Source organism: Pseudophryne corroboree, chromosome 12, assembly GCF_028390025.1.
Source record: "Pseudophryne corroboree isolate aPseCor3 chromosome 12, aPseCor3.hap2, whole genome shotgun sequence".
In the NCBI taxonomy this organism is placed as follows: Eukaryota; Metazoa; Chordata; class Amphibia; order Anura; family Myobatrachidae; genus Pseudophryne; species Pseudophryne corroboree.
This window is the reverse complement of record NC_086455.1, coordinates 136,559,023-136,579,966: the sequence shown is the minus strand read 5'-3', so window position 1 is coordinate 136,579,966 and position 20,944 is coordinate 136,559,023. Positions and strand designations below refer to the sequence as shown.

Sequence of the window (20,944 nt, the reverse complement as noted above, 5' to 3'; positions counted from 1 at the left end):
TTTGTGTTTTTTTTGTAATTTGACCAGGCATGTCAATGGCCATATTCATCCCACGGACAACAGGTGTCTCCCCAGGTACCTGACTTAAACAAACCAACTCACCATCAGAATCCTCCTTGTCAATTTCTTCCTCAGCGCCAGCAACACCCATATCCTCATCCTGGTGTACTTCAACAGTGACATCTTCAATTTGACTATCAGGAACTGGACTGTGGGTGCACCTTCCAGCACTTGCAGGGGGCGTGCAAAATGCAAATGGTGGAAGGAGCAACCTCTTCCCGTCCAGTATTGGGAAGGTCAGGCATCGCAGCCGACACAATTGGACTCTCCTTGGGGATTTGTGATTTAGAAGAACGCACAGTTCTTTGCTGTGCTTTTGCCAGCTTAAGTCTTTTCATTTTTCTAGCGAGAGGATGAGTGCTTCCATCCTCATGTGAAGCTGAAGCACTAGCCATGAACATAGGCCAGGGCCTCAGCCGTTCCTTGCCACTCCGTGTCGTAAATGGCATATTGGCAAGTTTACGCTTCTCCTCAGACGCTTTTAATTTTGATTTTTGGGTCATTTTACTGAACTTTTGTTTTTTGGATTTTACATGCTCTCTACTATGACATTGGGCATCGGCCTTGGCAGACGACGTTGATGGCATTTCATCGTCTCAGCCATGACTAGTGGCAGCAGCTTCAGCACGAGGTGGAAGTGGATCTTGATCATTCCCTATTTTACCCTCCACATTTTTGTTCTCCATTTTTTTAATGTGTGGAATTATATGCCAGTATCAATAGCAATGGCCTACTACTATATATACTGCGCACAACTGAAATGCACCACAGGTATGGATGGATAGTATACTTGACGACACAGAGGTAGGTAGAGCAGTGGCCTACTGTACCGTACTGCTATATATTATATACTGGTGGTCAGCAAACTGTGCAAAACTGAAATGCACCACAGGTATGGATGGATAATATACTTGACGACACAGAGGTAGGTAGAGCAGTGGCCTACTGTACCGTACTGCTATATATTATATACTGGTGGTCAGCAAACTGTGCAAAACTGAAATGCACCACAGGTATGGATGGATAGTATACTTGACGACACAGAGGTAGGTAGAGCAGTGGCCTACTGTACCGTACTGCTATATATTATATACTGGTGGTCAGCAAACTGTGCATAACTAAAATGCACCACAGGTATGGATGGATAGTATACTTGACGACACAGAGGTAGGTAGAGCAGTGGCCTACTGTACCGTACTGCTATATATTATATACTGGTGGTCAGCAAACTGTGCAAAACTGAAATGCACCACAGGTATGGATGGATAGTATACTTGACGACACAGAGGTAAGTAGAGCAGTGGCCTTCTGTACCGTAATCCTATATATTATATACTGGTGGTCAGCAAAATTATGCACTGTACTCCTACTACATACTACAATGCAGCACAGATATGGAGCGTTTTTCAGGCAGAGAACGTATAATACTGGTGGTCACTGGTCAGCAAAACTCTGCACTGTACTCCTCCTATATAATACTGCTGGTCCCCAGTCCCCACAATAAAGCAGTGTGAGCACAGATATATGCAGCACACTGAGCACAGATATGGAGCGTTTTTCAGGCAGAGAACGTATAATACTGGTGGTCACTGGTCAGCAAAACTCTGCACTGTACTCCTCCTATATAATACTGCTGGTCCCCAGTCCCCACAATAAAGCAGTGTGAGCACAGATATATGCAGCACACTGAGCACAGATATGGAGCGTTTTTCAGGCAGAGAACGTATAATACTGGTGGTCACTGGTCAGCAAAACTCTGCACTGTACTCCTCCTATAATACTGCTGGTCCCCAGAATAAAGATATTTGCAGCCCCCTGAAACAAAGTGAGAGGACGCCAGCCACGTCCTCTCACTATCATTTCCAATGCACGAGTGAAAAATGGCGGCGACGCGCGGCTCCTTATATAGAATCCGAATCTCGCGAGAATCCGACAGCGGGATGATGACGGTCGGGCGCGCTCGGGTTAACCGAGCAATACGGGAGAATCCGAGTATGCCTCGGACCCGTGTAAAATGGGTGAAGTTCGGGGGGGTTCGGATTCCGAGGAACCAAACCCGCTCATCACTAGTTTTAATAAACCACAGAACCTGTGTAAATCATAGTCTGTTTGCTTAATTACCATGGAGGATGGTAGGATTTTTACACATACATTTTTATTTCTTCCAGAATTGCAGCAGACAAGCTTAAGAGAAAGATGTGTGTACTTTGGATTTTCTGTTTCCTGCTGATTAAATAAATGAGCTGTGATTTATGTAAATAAAGTGGTGACGGGATAATTAATGTATTGTTTTATACTGGGTATACATTTTTTATGAATCTGTAAATTGTTATTGGCAGCTATGCCATTCTGCTGTACATGTGCACATTATTGTTAGCATAGAGATTAAGTACATTTTCATGGATTTATCCTCCCGGCTAGTGCACATCAAGCTAAAACTCTGTTATTCTGTCTTTCCCTGTGCTTGCCATAAACCTGTTTCATTAGAGTGTTTCTACTGCTAAATCAGCAGCAGATGCGGTGAATTTCTGGGGCCTGTGAGGTACTGATAGAAGACACTGCTGAAGCAGCATACAGTATCCGGGTTGGTAAGGAAATCATTGATCTGTTTAGAGGAATGGTTTGTCCCTCTGCCCTCTACTTGAGGCGTGTGGAACATACCTGGATCTAGTTCTGCTGTGCTTGCGGAGTAAGTAGCCAGTTGTTTCGGATTTGTTTATTCCATTAATATTGATTTTAGTTTCCTTCCTTAAATTAACCCGTGCAAAGTCAACACAGAGTAACCATCTCCTACTTGATATATTGGGCTATTTATTTCTAATTAATGCTGATGGCTAGGACTATATATATATATATATATATATATATATATATATATATATATATAGTAAGCTTTTAGAATATGATAGTGATTGGAAATATTTTGGACCTTTTCTTTTTTGAGCATTGTTATTATGACTATAACAGATCTATAGTACCTCAATACATGGCATCCTCATCCAGCAAGTGTATATAGGGTCACACAGAGCCGGCCTTAGGCATAGGCAAACCAGGCAAGTGCCTAGGGCATTTGGTATGCTTAGGGGCACCAGCAGCTTCTGCTGATTAAAATGATATGCAGCATGCCTATATTCTGTGTGTGACTGCGGCTGTATCTGTATATGAAATGCTACGTTGCAGTGTATTCCTGGAAATCACTGTAATGTAGCATTTCGTATGCAGATACAGCCACAGTCGCACACAGAATATAGGTATGCTGCATATTATTTTAATCAGCAGAAGCTGCTTGTGCCTCCTAGCCACATAGTAATGCAAATAAGATGCATTTTCATAAACAAAAGGCGCCCGACGTTAGCAGAGCTGCCAGCTGACTCATGCCAGGCATCTCATGCAGAACTTGTGGCGGTGCTAGGGGGCACCAGACAAAATCTTGCCTAGGGCATCCTATTGGTTACGGCCGGCTCTGGGGTCACAGATACATAACATGCAACTGAATATGCAGCTGCTATATAAATAACTTTAATAATTAATATTTAGGAGTATATATGAAATGATGCATTGTTACATATACACTGCGCATCCTTTATTTTATGTAGTTTAGATACATGCTCACCGTTGTGCACACATAGGGCCTAATTCAGACCTGATCGCTGGGCAGCGATTTTTGCAGCCCTGCAATCAGAGAGTCGCCAGCCACTGGGGGAGCGTATTGTAGCTGTGCAAGTGTGCGAACGCATGTGTAGCAGAGCTGCACAAACTGATTTTTGTGCAGTCTCTGCACAGCCCAGCAGGTCCACAAGTAACACCAACAGGTCCTGTTGTGTGGCTTTCTGTAATCCTGCCCAGGTGAGCTGATCTATTTTGCTGAGTCAGTAATTATCCCACCTACTTCCACAGACAGAAATCCTCATCACATGACCTGTTGGGAACACTTGAGGGCAGAGGTTAAGAACCACTGATTTACACAAGAGAAGCATTTTCTTTAACTTTTCTCAAGTCACAGATTTTGAAAATCATGAAATGAGGATTGTTGTGTAATCCATGGGTCAGAGATATAAACAGGCATTATTTTCCATGGTTTTGCTGTGAGCTACGTTTCATGCTGCCACTTGTAAATAGCACAGGCATGCAGACACCAGGATCAATAATTCCAACGCCTGCATTATTTTCAGCCTGCTGTGATTGCATTGTGCTCCTTAAGGAATGCACCATGTGTTCTCATTCAAATGAATGTTTTCTTAGTTTCCTAGTTCTAGAATAATTAAAATAAATCTGATTGTTCAGCGGGGTATGTCCGTAGCAATATGGGGGAGTTATGCACCATGATGTAACATATCTGCTGTGCTTTCTGCTGTCATACAATGTTACCCAGACAGTAGTTAACTTTAATCATACTTGCCTACCTGACCCTCCCCATGAGGGAGAAAATGCTCTGTTCCTGGACTCTACTGGTAATGTTTAATTGCCATCACCTGTGGTGAGCTAGTTAATTGATAAGAAAGGTGTTTCACCACAGGTGATGGCAATCATACATTACCAGGAAAGTCCAGGAACAGAGCATTTTCTCCCTCATGGAGAGGGTCAGGTAGGCAAGTATGACTTTAATATATCCAATGACAACCAAATAAACTGCTTTCTTCCTGATTATATTAATACATGAGTAACAAACAATGGGGGTCATTCCGAGTTGTTCGCTCGCAAGCTGCTTTTAGCAGCTTTGCACACGCTAAGCCGCCGCCTACTGGGAGTGAATCTTAGCTTATCAAAATTGCGAACGAAAGATTCGCAATATTGCGAAGAGACTTCTCTGTGCAGTTTCTGAGTAGCTCGAGACTTACTCTTCCAGTGCGATCAGTTCAGTGCTTGTCGTTCCTGGTTTGACGTCACAAACACACCCAGCGTTCGCTCAGACACTCCTCCGTTTCTCCAGCCACTCCCGCGTTTTTCCCAGAAACGGTAGCGTTTTTTCACACACTCCCATAAAACGGCCAGTTTCCGCCCAGAAACACCCACTTCCTGTCAATCACATTACGATCACCAGAACGAAGAAAAAACCTTGTAATGCCGTGAGTAAAATTCCTAACTGCATAGCAAATTTACTTGGCGCAGTCGCACTGCGGACATTGCGCATGCGCACTAGCGACTAATCGCTCCGTTGCGACAAAAAAATAACGAGCGAACAACTCGGAATGACCCCCCTTGTACAAATAATCTAACAAAGAAAAAAAATACTTTGCAAAGCAATAAATTAGAAGTGGAAAAGTTAAATGTTCTACAGAAAGTAAAGGACACACTTGTTATACTGGAAACCAATACACTTGACACAAGCCAATTTTGTCTTTGGTGAAAGGGTGATGCACTGCCCCCTTATGGCTGTCAGGGAACTTGTCTGGGTAAACCAAAAGCTGACACACTAGAGACCATGGGTCTTCAACCTGTGGCCCTCCAGCTGTTGTGGAACTACACATCCCAGCATGCCCTGTTCAGTTTTAGCATACCTTAATAGCAAAACTGTGGCAGGGCATTCTGGGATGTGCAGTTCCACAGCAGCTGGAGGGCTGCAGGTTGAAGAACTATGCACTAGACCAGGGGTTCTCAAACTCTGTCCTCAGGACCCCACACAGTGCGTGTTTTGCAGGTAACCCAGCAGGTGCACAGGTGTATTAATTACTCCCTGACACATTTTAAAAGGTCCACAGGTGGAGCTAATTACTAGAGATGAGCGGGTTCGGTTTCTCTGAATCCGAACCCGCACGAACTTCATGTTTTTTTTCACGGGTCCGAGCAACTCGGATCTTCCCGCCTTGCTCGGTTAACCGGAGCGCGCCCGAACGTCATCATGACGCTGTCGGATTCTTGCGAGACTCGGATTCTATATAAGGAGCCGCGCGTCGCCGCCATTTTCACACGTGCATTGAGATTGATAGGGAGAGGACGTGGCTGGCGTCCTCTCCATTTAGATTAGGAGAGAGAGAGAGAGAGATTGACCTGAGGCTGATACTGTAGAAGAGAGTGCAGAGTTTAGTGACTGACCACAGTGACCACCAGCAGTGCAGTTGTTTTATTTAATATATCCGTTCTCTGCCTGAAAAAAACGGTACACACAGTGACTCAGTCACATACCATATCTGTGTGCACTGCTCAGCCCAGTGTGCTGCATGCCTGCATCATCTATGTATATATTATATATCTGACTGTGCTCAGCTCACACAGCTTATAATTGTGGGGGAGACTGGGGAGCACTGCAGTGCCAGTTATAGGTTATAGCAGGAGCCAGGAGTACAAGACAGTCACATACCATATCTGTGTGCACTGCTCAGCCCAGTGTGCTGCATCATCTATGTATATATTATATATCTGACTGTGCTCAGCTCACACAGCTTATAATTGTGGGGGAGACTGGGGAGCACTGCAGTGCCAGTTATAGGTTATAGCAGGAGCCAGGAGTACATATTATATTAAAATTAAACAGTGCACACTTTTGCTGCTGGAGTGCCACTGCCAGTGTGACTGACCAGTGACCTGACCACACTGACCACCAGTATAGTTAGTAGTATACTATATTGTGATTGCCTGAAAAAGTTAAACACTCGTCGTGTGACTTCACTTGTGTGGTGTTTTTTTTTTTATTCTATAAAAAACTCATTCTGCTGACAGACAGTGTCCAGCAGGTCCGTCATTATATAATATATATACCTGTCCGGCTGCAGTAGTGATATATATACATTTTTTATATCATTATTTATCATCCAGTCGCAGCAGACACAGTACGGTAGTTCACGGCTGTAGCTACCTCTGTGTCGGCACTCGGCAGTCCATCCATAATTGTATACCACCTACCCGTGTTTTTTTTTTCTTTCTTCTTTATACATACATACTACTACATCTCTTTATCAACCAGTCTATATTAGCAGCAGACACAGTACAGTACGGTAGTTCACGGCTGTGGCTACCTCTGTGTCGGCACTCGGCAGTCCGTCCATAATTGTATACCACCTAACCGTGTTTTTTTTTTCTTTCTTCTTTATACATACATACTACGACATCTCTTTATCAACCAGTCTATATTAGCAGCAGACACAGTACAGTACGGTAGTTCACGGCTGTGGCTACCTCTGTGTCGGCACTCGGCAGTCCGTCCATAATTGTATACCACCTACCCGTGGGTTTTTTTTCTTTCTTCTTCATACATACATACTACGACATCTCTTTATCAACCAGTCTATATTAGCAGCAGACACAGTACAGTACGGTAGTTCACGGCTGTGGCTACCTCTGTGTCGGCACTCGGCAGTCCGTCCATAATTGTATACCACCTAACCATGGTTTTTTTTTCTTTCTTCTTCATACATACATACTACGACATCTCTTTATCAACCAGTCTATATTAGCAGCAGACACAGTACAGTACGGTAGTTCACGGCTGTGGCTACCTCTGTGTCGGCACTCGGCAGTCCGTCCATAATTGTATACTAGTATCCATCCATCTCCATTGTTTACCTGAGGTGCCTTTTAGTTGTGCCTATTAAAATATGGAGAACAAAAATGTTGAGGTTCCAAAATTAGGGAAAGATCAAGATCCACTTCCACCTCGTGCTGAAGCTGCTGCCACTAGTCATGGCCGAGACGATGAAATGCCAGCAACGTCGTCTGCCAAGGCCGATGCCCAATGTCATAGTACAGAGCATGTCAAATCCAAAACACCAAATATCAGTAAAAAAAGGACTCCAAAACCTAAAATAAAATTGTCGGAGGAGAAGCGTAAACTTGCCAATAATAAGAATTTACTTACCGATAATTCTATTTCTCGGAGTCCGTAGTGGATGCTGGGGTTCCTGAAAGGACCATGGGGAATAGCGGCTCCGCAGGAGACAGGGCACAAAAAGTAAAGCTTTAGGATCAGGTGGTGTGCACTGGCTCCTCCCCCTATGACCCTCCTCCAAGCCAGTTAGGTACTGTGCCCGGACGAGCGTACACAATAAGGGAGGAATTTTGAATCCCGGGTAAGACTCATACCAGCCACACCAATCACACCGTACTACTTGTGATCTAAACCCAGTTAACAGTATGATAACAGCGGAGCCTCTGAAAAGATGGCTCACAACAATAATAACCCGATTTTTGTAACTATGTACAAGTATTGCAGATAATCCGCACTTGGGATGGGCGCCCAGCATCCACTACGGACTCCGAGAAATAGAATTATCGGTAAGTAAATTCTTATTTTCTCTATCGTCCTAGTGGATGCTGGGGTTCCTGAAAGGACCATGGGGATTATACCAAAGCTCCCAAACGGGCGGGAGAGTGCGGATGACTCTGCAGCACCGAATGAGAGAACTCCAGGTCCTCTTTTGCCAGGATATCAAATTTGTAGAATTTTACAAACGTGTTCTCCCCTGACCACGTATCTGCTCGGCAGAGTTGTAATGCCGAGACCTCTCGGGCAGCCGCCCAAGATGAGCCCACCTTCCTTGTGGAATGGGCCTTAACCGATTTAGACTGTGGCAGGCCTGCCTCAGAATGTGCAAGTTGAATTGTGTTACAAATCCAACGAGCAATCGACTGCTTAGAAGCAGGCGCACCCAACTTGTTGGGTGCATACAGTATAAACAGCGAGTCAGATTTTCTGACTCCAGCTGTCCTGGAACATATTTTCAGGGCCCTGACAACTTCTAGCAACTTGGAGTCCTCCAAGTCCCTAGTAGGTGCAAGGCACCACAATAAGCTGGTTCAGGTGAAACACTGACACCACCTTAGGGAGAGAACTGGGGACGAGTCCGCAGCTCTGCCCTGTCCGAATGGACAAACAGATATGGGCTTTTTTGAGAAAAAAACCACCAATTTGACACTCGCCTGGTCCAAGCCAGGGCCAAGAGCATGGTCACTTTTTATGTGAGATGCTTCAAATCCACATATTTGACTGGTTTTAAACCAATGTGATTTGAGGAATCCCAGAACAACGTTGAGATCCCACAGTGCCACTGGAGGCACAAAAAAGGGGTTTGTATATGCAATACTCCCTTGACAAACTTCTGGACTTCAGGAACTGAAGCCAATTCTTTCTGGAAGAAAATTTACAGGGCCGAATTTGAACCTTAATGGACCCCAATTTGAGGCCCATAGACACTCCTGTTTGCAGGAAATGCAGGAAACGACCGAGTTGAAATTTCTTTGTGGGGCCTTCCTGGCCTCACACCACGCAACATATTTTCGCCACACGTGGTGATAATGTTGTGCGGTCACCTCCTTTCTGGCTTTGACCAGGGTAGGAATGACCTCTTCCGGAATGCCTTTTTTCCCTTAGGATCCGGCTTTCCATCGCCATGCCGACAAACGCAGCTGCGGTAAGTCTTGGAACAGACATGGTACTTGCTGAAGCAAGTCCCTTCTTAGCGGCAGAGGCCATAAGACCTCTGTAAGCATCTCTTGAAGTTCCGGGTACCAAGTCCTTCTTGGCCAATCCGGAGCCATGAGTATAGTTCTTACTCCTCTACGTCTTATAATTCTCAGCACCTTAGGTATGAGAAGCAGAGGAGGGAACACATACACCGACTGGTACACCCACGGTGTTACCAGAACGTCCACATCTATTGCCTGAGAGTCTCTTGACCTGGCGCAATACCTGTCCCGTTTTTTGTTCAGACGGGACGCCATCATGTCCACCTTTGGTATTTCCCAACGGTTTACAATCATGTGGAAAAAACTTCTCAATGAAGTTTCCACTCTCCCGGGTGGAGGTCGTGCTGAGGAAGTCTGCTTCCCAGTTTCCATTCCCGGGATGAAAAACTGCTGACAGTGTTATCACATGATTTTCCGCCCAGCGAAAAGTCCTTGCAGTTTCTGCCATTGCCCTCCTGCTTCTTGTGTCGCCCTGTCTGTTTACGTGGGCGACTGCCGTGATGTTTTTCCCACTGGATCAATACCGGCTGACCTTGAAGCAGAGGTCTTGCTAAGCTTAGAGCATTATAAATTTACCCTTAGCTCCAGTATATTTATGTGGAGAAAAGTCTCCATACTTGATCACACTCCCTGGAAATTTTTCCCTTGTGTGACTGCTCCCCAGCCTCTCAGGCTGGGCTCCGTGGTTACCAGCATCCAATCCTGAATGCCGAATCTGCGGCCCTCTAGAAGATGAGCACTCTATAACCACCACAGGAGAGACACCCTTGTCCTTGGATATTGGGTTATCCGCTGATGCATCTGAAGATGCGATCCGGACCATTTGTCCAGCAGATCCCACTGAAAAGTTCTTACGTGAAATCTGCCGAATGGAATTGCTTCGTAGGAAGCCACCATTTTTACCAGGACCCTTGTGCAATGATGCACTGTTTTTAGGAGGTTCCTGACTTGCTCGGATAACTCCCTGGCTTTCTCTTCCGGGAGAAACACCTTTTTCTGGACTGTGTCCAGAATCATCCCTAGGCACAGCAGACGTGTCGTCGGGATCAGCTGCGATTTTGGAATATTTAGAATCCACCTGTGCTGATTGTAGCAGTATCCGAGATAGTGCTACTCCGACCTCCAACTGTTCCCTGGACTATGCCCCTATCAGGAGATCGTCCAAGTAAGGGATAATTAAGACGCCTTTTCTTCGAAGAAGAATCATCATTTCGGCCATTACCTTGGTAAAGACCCCGGGGTGCCGTGGACAATCCAAACGGCAGCGTCTGAAACTGATAGTGACAGTTCTGCACCACGAACCTGAGGTACCCTTAGTGAGAAGGGCAAATTTGGGACATAGAGGTAAGCATCCCTGATGTCCCGGGACACTATATAGTCCCCTTCTTCCTGGTTCGTTATCACTGCTCTGAGTGACTTCATCTTAATTTGAACCTTTGTAAGTGTTCAAAAAAAAATTTTTAGAATAAGTCTCACCTAGCCTTCTGGCTTCAGTACCACAATATAGTGTGGAATAATACCCCTTTTCTGTAGTAGGAGGGGTAATTTAATTATCACCTGCTGGGAATACAGCTTGTGAATTTTTTCCCATACTACCTCCTTGTCGGAGGGAGACTTGGTAAAGCAGACTTCAGGAGCCTGCGAAGGGGAAACGTCTCGACATTCCCATCTGTACCCCCGGGATACTACTTGTAGGATCCAGGGGTCCTGTACGGTCTCAGCGCCATGCTGAGAACTTGTCAGACGCGGTGGAACGCTTCTGTTCCTGGGAATGGGCTGCCAGCTGCAGTCTTCTTCCCTTTCCTCTATCCCTGGGCAGATATGATCTTATAGGGACGAGAGGACTGAGGCTGAAAAGACGGTGTCTTTTTCTGCAGAGATGTGACTTAGGGTAAAAAACGGTGGATTTTCCAGCAGTTGCCGTGACCACCAGGTCCGATGGACCGACCCCAAACAAGTCCTCTTCCTTTATACGGCCATACTGTGCCGTTTGGAATCTGCATCACCTGACCACTGTCGTGTCCATAACATCTTCTGGCAGTTATGGACATCGCGTTTATTCATGATGCCAGAGTGCAAATATCCCTCTGTGCATCTCGCATATATAGAAATGCTCTATAGTCAATAAAATATTGTCCCTGTCAAGGGTATCAATATTTTTAGTCAGGGAATCCGACCAAGCCACCCTAGCTCTGCACATCCAGGCTGAGGCGATCGCTGGCCGCAGTATAACACCAGTATGTGTGTATATACTTTTTATTATATTTTCCAGCCTTGTCAGCTGGTCCTTGAGGACGGCCCTATCTATAGACGGTACCGCCACTTGTTTTGATAAGCGTGTGAGCGCCTTATCCACCTTAAGAGGTGTTTCCCAACGCGCCCTAACTTCTGGCGGGAAAGGGTATACCGCCCATAATTTTCTATCGGGGGGAACCCACGCATCATCACACACTTTATTTAATTTATCTGATTCAGGAAAAACTATGGTAGTTTTTTCACATCCCACATAATACCCTCTTTTGTGGTACTTGTAGTATCAGAAATACGTAACACCTCCTTCATTGCCTTTAACGTGTGGCCCTAATAAGGAATACGTTTGTTTATTCACCGTCGACACTGGATTCAGTGTCCCTGTCTGTGTCTGTGTCGACCGACTAAAGTAAACGGGCGTTTTAAAAACCCTTGACGGTGTTTTTGAGACGTCTGGACCGTACTAATTGTTTGTCGGCCGTCTCATGTCGTCAACCGACTTTGCAGCGTGTTGACATTATCACGTAATTTCCTAAATAAGCCATCCATTCCGGTGTCGACTCCCTAGAGAGTGACATCACCATTACAGGCAATTGCTCCGCCTCCACGCCAATATCGTCCTCATACATGTCGACACACACGTACCGACACACAGCAGACACACAGGGAATGCTCTATACGAAGACAGGACCCACTAGCCCTTTGGGGAGACAGAGGGAGAGTCTGCCAGCACACACCAAAAAGCGCTATATATGACAGGGATAGCCTTATGATTAAGTGCTCCCTTATAGCTGCTTTTATATTAATATATATATAGCCATTTATTTTGCCCCCCCTCTCTGTTATACCCTGTTTCTGTAGTGCAGTGCAGGGGAGAGACCTGGGAGCCTTCCTGACCAGCGGAGCTGTGACAGAAAATGGCGCCGTGTGCTGAGGAGATAGGCCCCGCCCCTTTTCCGGCGGGCTCGTCTCCCGCTATTTAGTACATTTAGGCAGGGGTAAATATCTCCATATAGCCTCTGGGGCTATATGTGAGGTATTTTTAGCCTTTTTAAAGGTTTTCATTTGCCTCCCAGGGCGCCCCCCCCCAGCGCCCTGCACCCTCAGTGACTGCCGTGTGAAGTGTGCTGAGAGGAAAATGGCGCACAGCTGCAGTGCTGTGCGCTACCTTAAGAAGACTGCAGGAGTCTTCAGCCGCCGATTCTGGACCTCTTCTTGCTTCAGCATCTGTGAGGGGGCCGGCGGCGTGGCTCCGGTGACCATCCAGGCTGTACCTGTGATCGTCCCTCTGGAGCTGATGTCCAGTAGCCAAGAAGCCAATCCATCCTGCACGCAGGTGAGTTCACTTCTTCTCCCCTCTGTCCCTCGTTGCAGTGATCCTGTTGCCAGCAGGAATCACTGTAAAATAAAAAACCTAAGCTAAACTCTCTAAGCAGCTCTTTATGAGAGCCACCTAGAATTGCACCCTTCTCGGCCGGGCACAAAATCTAACTGGCTTGGAGGAGGGTCATAGGGGGAGGAGCCAGTGCACACCACCTGATCCTAAAGCTTTACTTTTTGTGCCCTGTCTCCTGCGGAGCCGCTATTCCCCATGGTCCTTTCAGGAACCCCAGCATCCACTAGGACGATAGAGAAATGCCATTTACCACACGGAGTGGCAAGGAACGGCTGAGGCCCTGGCCTATGTTCATGGCTAGTGGTTCAGCTTCACATGAGGATGGAAGCACTCAGCCTCTCGCTAGAAAAATGAAAAGACTCAAGCTGGCAAAAGCACAGCAAAGAACTGTGCATTCTTCGAAATCCCAAATCCACAAGGAGAGTCCAATTGTGTCGGTTGCGATGCCTGACCTTCCCAACACTGGACGTGAAGAGCATGCGCCTTCCACCATTTGCACGCCCCCTGCAAGTGCTGGAAGGAGCACCCGCAGTCCAGTTCCTGATAGTCAGATTGAAGATGTCAGTGTTGAAGTACACCAGGATGAGGAGGATATGGGTGTTGCTGGCGCTGGGGAGGAAATTGACCAGGAGGATTCTGATGGTGAGGTGGTTTGTTTAAGTCAGGCACCCGGGGAGACACCTGTTGTCGGTGGGAGGAATATGGCCGTTGACATGCCAGGTGAAAATACCAAAAAAATCAGCTCTTCGGTGTGGAGGTATTTCAACAGAAATGCGGACAACAGGTGTCAAGCCGTGTGTTCCCTTTGTCAAGCTGTAATAAGTAGGGGTAAGGACGTTAACCACCTCGGAACATCCTCCCTTATACGTCACCTGCAGCGCATTCATAATAAGACAGTGACAAGTTCAAAAACTTTGGGTGACAGCGGAAGCAGTCCACTGACCAGTAAATCCCTTCCTCTTGTAACCAAGCTCACGCAAACCACCCCACCAACTCCCTCAGTGTCAATTTCCTCCTTCCCCAGGAATGCCAATAGTCCTGCAGGCCATGTCACTGGCAATTCTGACGATTCCTCTCCTGCCTGGGATTCCTCCGATGCATCCTTGCGTGTAACGCCTACTGCTGCTGGCGCTGCTGTTGTTGCTGCTGGGAGTCGATGGTCATCCCAGAGGGGAAGTCGTAAGACCACTTTTACTACTTCCACCAAGCAATTGACTGTCCAACAGTCCTTTGCGAGGAAGATGAAATATCACAGCAGTCATCCTACTGCAAAGCGGATAACTGAGGCCTTGGCATCCTGGGTGGTGAGAAACGTGGTTCCGGTATCCATCATTACTGCAGAGCCAACTAGAGACTTGTTGGAGGTACTGTGTCCCCGGTACCAAATACCATCTAGGTTCCATTTCTCTAGGCAGGCGATACCGAAAATTTACACAGACCTCAGAAAAAGAGTCACCAGTGTCCTAAAAAATGCAGCTGTACCCAATGTCCACTTAACCACGGACATGTGGACAAGTGGAGCAGGGCAGGGTCAGGACTATATGACTGTGACAGCCCACTGGGTAGATGTATGGACTCCCGCCGCAAGAACAGCAGCGGCGGCACCAGTAGCAGCATCTCGCAAACGCCAACTCTTTCCTAGGCAGGCTACGCTTTGTATCACCGGTTTCCAGAATACGCACACAGCTGAAAACCTCTTACGGCAACTGAGGAAGATCATCACGGAATGGCTTACCCCAATTGGACTCTCCTGTGGATTTGTGGCATCGGACAACGCCAGCAATATTGTGTGTGCATTAAATATGGGCAAATTCCAGCACGTCCCATGTTTTGCACATACCTTGAATTTGGTGGTGCAGAATTATTTAAAAAACGACAGGGGCGTGCAAGAGATGCTGTCGGTGGCCAGAAAAATTGCGGGACACTTTCGGCGTACAGGCACCACGTACAGAAGACTGGAGCACCACCAAAAACTACTGAACCTGCCCTGCCATCATCTGAAGCAAGAAGTGGTAACGAGGTGGAATTCAACCCTCTATATGCTTCAGAGGTTGGAGGAGCAGCAAAAGGCCATTCAAGCCTATACAATTGAGCACGATATAGGAGGTGGAATGCACCTGTCTCAAGCGCAGTGGAGAATGATTTCAACGTTGTGCAAGGTTCTGATGCCCTTTGAACTTGCCACACGTGAAGTCAGTTCAGACACTGCCAGCTTGAGTCAGGTCATTCCCCTCATCAGGCTTTTGCAGAAGAAGCTGGAGACATTGAAGGAGGAGCTAACACGGAGCGATTCCGCTAGGCATGTGGGACTTGTGGATGGAGCCCTTAATTCGCTTAACAAGGATTCACGGGTGGTCAATCTGTTGAAATCAGAGCACTACATTTTGGCCACCGTGCTCGATCCTAGATTTAAAGCCTACCTTGGATCTCTCTTTCCGGCAGACACAAGTCTGCTGGGGTTGAAAGACCTGCTGGTGAGAAAATTGTCAAGTCAAGCGGAACGCGACCTGTCAACATCTCCTCCTTCACATTCTCCCGCAACTGGGGGTGCGAGGAAAAGGCTCAGAATTCCGAGCCCACCCGCTGGCGGTGATGCAGGGCAGTCTGGAGCGACTGCTGATGCTGACATCTGGTCCGGACTGAAGGACCTGACAACGATTACGGACATGTCGTCTACTGTCACTGCATATGATTCTCTCACCATTGAAAGAATGGTGGAGGATTATATGAGTGACCGCATCCAAGTAGGCACGTCACACAGTCCATACTTATATTGGCAGGAAAAAGAGGCAATTTGGAGGCCATTGCACAAACTGGCTTTATTCTACCTAAGTTGCCCTCCCACAAGTGTGTACTCCGAAAGAGTGTTTAGTGCCGCCGCTCACCTTGTCAGCAATCGGCGTACGAGGTTACATCCAGAAAATGTGGAGAAGATGATGTTCATTAAAATGAATTATAATCAATTATGACCAGCAGCAATTGCCTCCACAAAGTACACAGGGAGCTGAGATGGTGGATTCCAGTGGGGACGAATTGATAATCTGTGAGGAGGGGGATGTACACGGTGATATATCGGAGGGTGATGATGAGGTGGACATCTTGCCTCTGTAGAGCCAGTTTGTGCAAGGAGAGATTAATTGCTTCTTTTTTGGGGGGGGTCCAAACCAACCCGTCATATCAGTCACAGTCGTGTGGCAGACCCTGTCACTGAAATGATGGGTTGGTTAAAGTGTGCATGTCCTGTTTTGTTTATACAACATAAGGGTGGGTGGGAGGGCCCAAGGACAATTCCATCTTGCACCTCTTTTTTCTTTTCTTTTTCTTTGCGTCATGTGCTGTTTGGGGAGGGTTTTTTGGAAGGGACATCCTGCGTGACACTGCAGTGCCACTCCTAAATGGGCCCGGTGTTTGTGTCGGCCACTAGGGTCGCTAATCTTACTCACACAGTCAGCTACCTCATTGCGCCTCTTTTTTTCTTTGCGTCATGTGCTGATTGGGGAGGGTTTTTTGGAAGGGACATCCTGCGTGACACTGCAGTGCCACTCCTAAATGGGCCCGGTGTTTGTGTCGGCCACTAGGGTCGCTAATCTTACTCACACAGTCAGCTACCTCATTGCGCCTCTTTTTTTCTTTGCGTCATGTGCTGATTGGGGAGGGTTTTTTGGAAGGGACATCCTGCGTGACACTGCAGTGCCACTCCTAGATGGGCCCGGTGTTTGTGTCGGCCACTAGGGTCGCTAATCTTACTCACACAGTCAGCTACCTCATTGCGCCTCTTTTTTTCTTTGCGTCATGTGCTGATTGGGGAGGGTTTTTTGGAAGGGACATCCTGCGTGACACTGCAGTGCCACTCCTAAATGGGCCCGGTGTTTGTGTCGGCCACTAGGGTCGCTTATCTTACTCACACAGTCAGCTACCTCATTGCGCCTCTTTTTTTCTTTGCGTCATGTGCTGATTGGGGAGGGTTTTTTGGAAGGGACATCCTGCGTGACACTGCAGTGCCACTCCTAGATGGGCCAGGTGTTTGTGTCGGCCACTAGTGTCGCTTAGCTTAGTCATCCAGCGACCTTGGTGCAAATTTTAGGACTAAAAATAATATTGTGAGGTGTGAGGTATTCAGAATAGACTGAAAATGAGTGGAAATTATGGTTTTTGAGGTTAATAATAATATGGGATCAAAATGACCCCCAAATTCTATGATTTAAGCTGTTTTTTAGTGTTTTTTTAAAAAAACACCCGAATCCAAAACACACCCGAATCCGACAAAAAAAATTCGGTGAGGTTTTGCCAAAACGCGGTCGAACCCAAAACACGGCCGCGGAACCGAACCCAAAACCAAAACACAAAACCCGAAAAATTTCAGGCGCTCATCTCTACTAATTACTTCACTTGCAATTCTGTGAGGAGACCTACAAAACATGCACTGTGTGGGGTCCTGAGGACCGAGTTTGAGAACCTGTGCACTAGACCAATGGTAGCCAACCCTGGTCCTCAAGAGCTACCAACAGTTCACGTTTTCCAGCTCACCTAGCAGGTGCACAGGTGCACTCATTACTCACTGACACATTTTAAAAGATCCACAGGTGGAGTTAATTACTTCACTTGTGATTCTGTGAGGAGACCGGGAAAACGTTAACTGTTGCTAGCTCTCGAGGACCAGGGTTGGCTACCCCTGTACTAAACCATGGGTCTTCAACCTTCGGCCCTCCAGCTGTTGTGGAACTATACATCCCAGCAGGGGCGGATTGGTACGCCGGACCAGATTCCGTTTGGCTGGTCCGGTCATCCCCCTCAGTGGCCACCATCACCCCCCATGCTGGGCAGTTGCCGTGATCGGAGCTCAGCTTTAACTGAGCTAAATGAAAAATGGCTGCTGGGGGAGCTGCTGCGCATGTGCAGCTGCAGCAGTCCCCCCATAAGCCTTTGCAGGGCCGGGCCGTCAGTCACCACTGACGGCTCCACCTCCGGGACCTCCTCCAGCCCTAGCCCCAGAAGCCAAAGCAGGAGCCAACAGACAGCAATTCTGACTGTCGCACAGTCAGTAAGTAACTGCCACTGCCTGTGTGCCTGATAACTGTCTGTATGTATATTGGGGGTAATTCCAAGTTGATCGCAGCAAGAAATTTTTTAGCAGTTGGGCAAAACCATGGCCCTCATTCCGAGTTGTTCGCTCGTTATTTTTTTCCGCTACGGAGCGATTAGTCGCAAACTGTGCATGCGCAATGTTCGCAGTGTGTCTGCGCCAAGTAAATTTGCAGCTCTTTTTTCTTTGCATCATGTGCTGTTTGGGGACTATTTTTTGAAGTGCCATCCTGTCTGACACTGCAGTGCCACTCCTAGATGGGCCAGGTGTTTGTGTCGGCCACTTGGGTCATGTATGTAGTGTGTGTGCTGTATGTACTGTGTGCCCCTTGCTGCCGCCATGTGTATAGTGTGCTGTAGCCAACAGACTCCACCCCCATTAGGGCTGCTTCCATATATTTCCTGGGCTGGTTTTCAATCCCAATCTGCCCCTGCATCCCAGCATGCCCTGCCTCAGTTTTAGCATGCCTTAATAGCAAAACTGTGGCAGGGCATGCTGGGTTGTGTAGTTCCACAGCAGCTGGAGGGCTGCTGGTTGAAGACCCATGCACTAGACCCAGAGCCAGCCCTAACCAATATGATGCCCTAGGGAAGATTTTGACTGGTGCCCCCTAGCACCGCCGCTAGTTCTGCAGGAGATGCCTGGCAAGAGTCAGCTGGCAGCTCTGATAACGTCGGGCGCCTTTTGTTTATGAAAATGCGTCTTATTTGCATTACTATGTGGCTAGAATGCACAAGCAGCTTCTGCTGATTAAAATTATATACAGCATGCCTATATTCCGTGTGCGACTGCGGCTGTATATGCATACGAAATGCTACATTACAGTGATTTCCAGGAATACACACAGAATATAGGCATGCCGCATATCATTTTAATCAGCAGAAGCTGCTGGTGCCCCTAAGCATACCAAATGCCCTAGGCATTTGCCTAGTTTGCCTATGCCTAAGACCGGCTCTGACTAGACCAGGCATGTCAAACTCGTAGCCCTCCAGCTGTTGTGAAACTACAAGTCCCAGAATGCTTTGCAAGCATACCTTCCACTGATCAGCTGGGAAAGCATACTGGGACTTGTAGTTTCACAACAGCTTGGATGACCATGAGTTTGACATGCCTGTACTAGACCGTGGGTCTTCAACCTGCGGCCCTCCAGCTGCTGTGGAACTGGACATCCTAGCGTGCCCTGCCACAGTTTCGCTAGTTTATTAAACTGCTATCCTGTCTGCCACTGCAGTGCCACTCCTAGATGTGCCATTGGAAGTTTAAGTGCCACATGTTTGTGACGCCCACTGCTGTCGCTTAGCTTTGTCGTCCAGCTACCTTTTGGCTTAAAGTGGATGAAAACAATATTGTGAGTTGTGAGGTGGTCAAAATTGACTGGAAATGAGTTGACATTAATGTTATGGAGATTAATAATACTGTAGGAACAAAAACACCCCCAAATTCTGTGATTTTAGCTGTTTTTATGATTTTTGAAAAATAAAACGACATATCCAAAACCCGCAAGGGCGGTTTTGGCAAAACCAATACAGATCCAAAACACGAAGGAGATAAAAATCCAAAACCAAAACCCAAGTTTTGGACTGGCGCACATCTCTAATATATATGAACAAAATGGTTATTGATAGCTTTGTTAACGATGTCTGCAGTGCGTATCTAAAGATGCAAATAACGACGCACAGGAACGCGCAATAGTGCATACACACTCATTCCATTTAGGCTCAATACAACAAATCATCAGATTTACCGTCTAGTGTGTACCAAGCTTTAGGGGTATATTCAATATTTGTCGTATTCTTTCAGACGGAAAGGTACCGACATCTAAGTATTCAATGAGCGGTCTGGCTGTTCCTGACAATGCCAACCCGACTTTTTAAAGCCGGATTGACATTGTTGGAAACGGGGCTAAAACCTTTCGGATTTAGCCATGTTTCCGACAACACACGTGGATCGGCAGCTGAAGCCGCCTATCCGCGTGCTTTACAAGTCGGAATTCTCGACTTGTCGGAAAAACAGAGCCTGCATTGAATAGGTCATAACCCCTTCCGATCTAAACAAGTCAGAAACTGACGTCTTTACGACAAGACGACAGTTTCCGACTTCAGTTGAATACCCCTGTTAGTCTGTGATCTTGTCTGGTCTTCAAATTACTAGATAACCAAAAGTAATCTAAAAGAACATGTATTGTCAATGTCAACTGGGCTTATTTTCACTGAACCCTATACTTCAAAGGCGTTACCAGCAGCAAGCATTTGTATAGGCAGAGTATATGGAACATAGTTGTCAAGTACCGCCTTTTTTATTAACAGAAGAGAACCCTATGGGTCACGCAGTCGGCCAGTGGTGTCGCAGATGATCTGTTACTGTGTCCTACGATGCAGGTCAGATCACTAATGCAGCAGCAGCTGTGACGCCCCCTGCTGCCTTACCATATTAGTGCTACCGCTGTTGCTTCCATGTAAGCAGCAGCAAGAGCAACTCAAATCATCTGAATTGGCTGGAAGAACAGAGGGTGACACTAAATTAAAACAGGATCGGTATGATATACCGGCTGTCGGGATCCCGGCTGTCGGCATCCACGGTGTTGGTGTCCTGATACGAGCGGCGAGCGCAGCATGTCCCCTCGTAGGCTCGATGCACTCACCGCGCTTTGGGCTGCCACAGGGTTAAATTCCCCCTCAGGGTGGTGGCGTGGACCACCACCTAAGCGGCATACCTCCCAACTGTCCCGATTTTCGCGGGACAGTCCCGTTTTTTGG

At 47.0% G+C, this 20,944-nt stretch overlaps 1 long non-coding RNA gene across 1 annotated transcript in view; it reads left to right on the top strand.

The window, feature by feature from the left end:
• The first annotated feature begins 2,622 nt into the window (after positions 1–2,622).
• The window catches only part of LOC134980995 (uncharacterized), a 275,127-nt gene continuing 256,805 nt past the window's right edge, over positions 2,623–20,944 (top strand). Inside the window, exon 1 of the long non-coding RNA XR_010190500.1 lies at positions 2,623–2,749. This is a non-coding gene — a long non-coding RNA (uncharacterized LOC134980995). The remainder of the gene's footprint in view (positions 2,750–20,944) is intronic.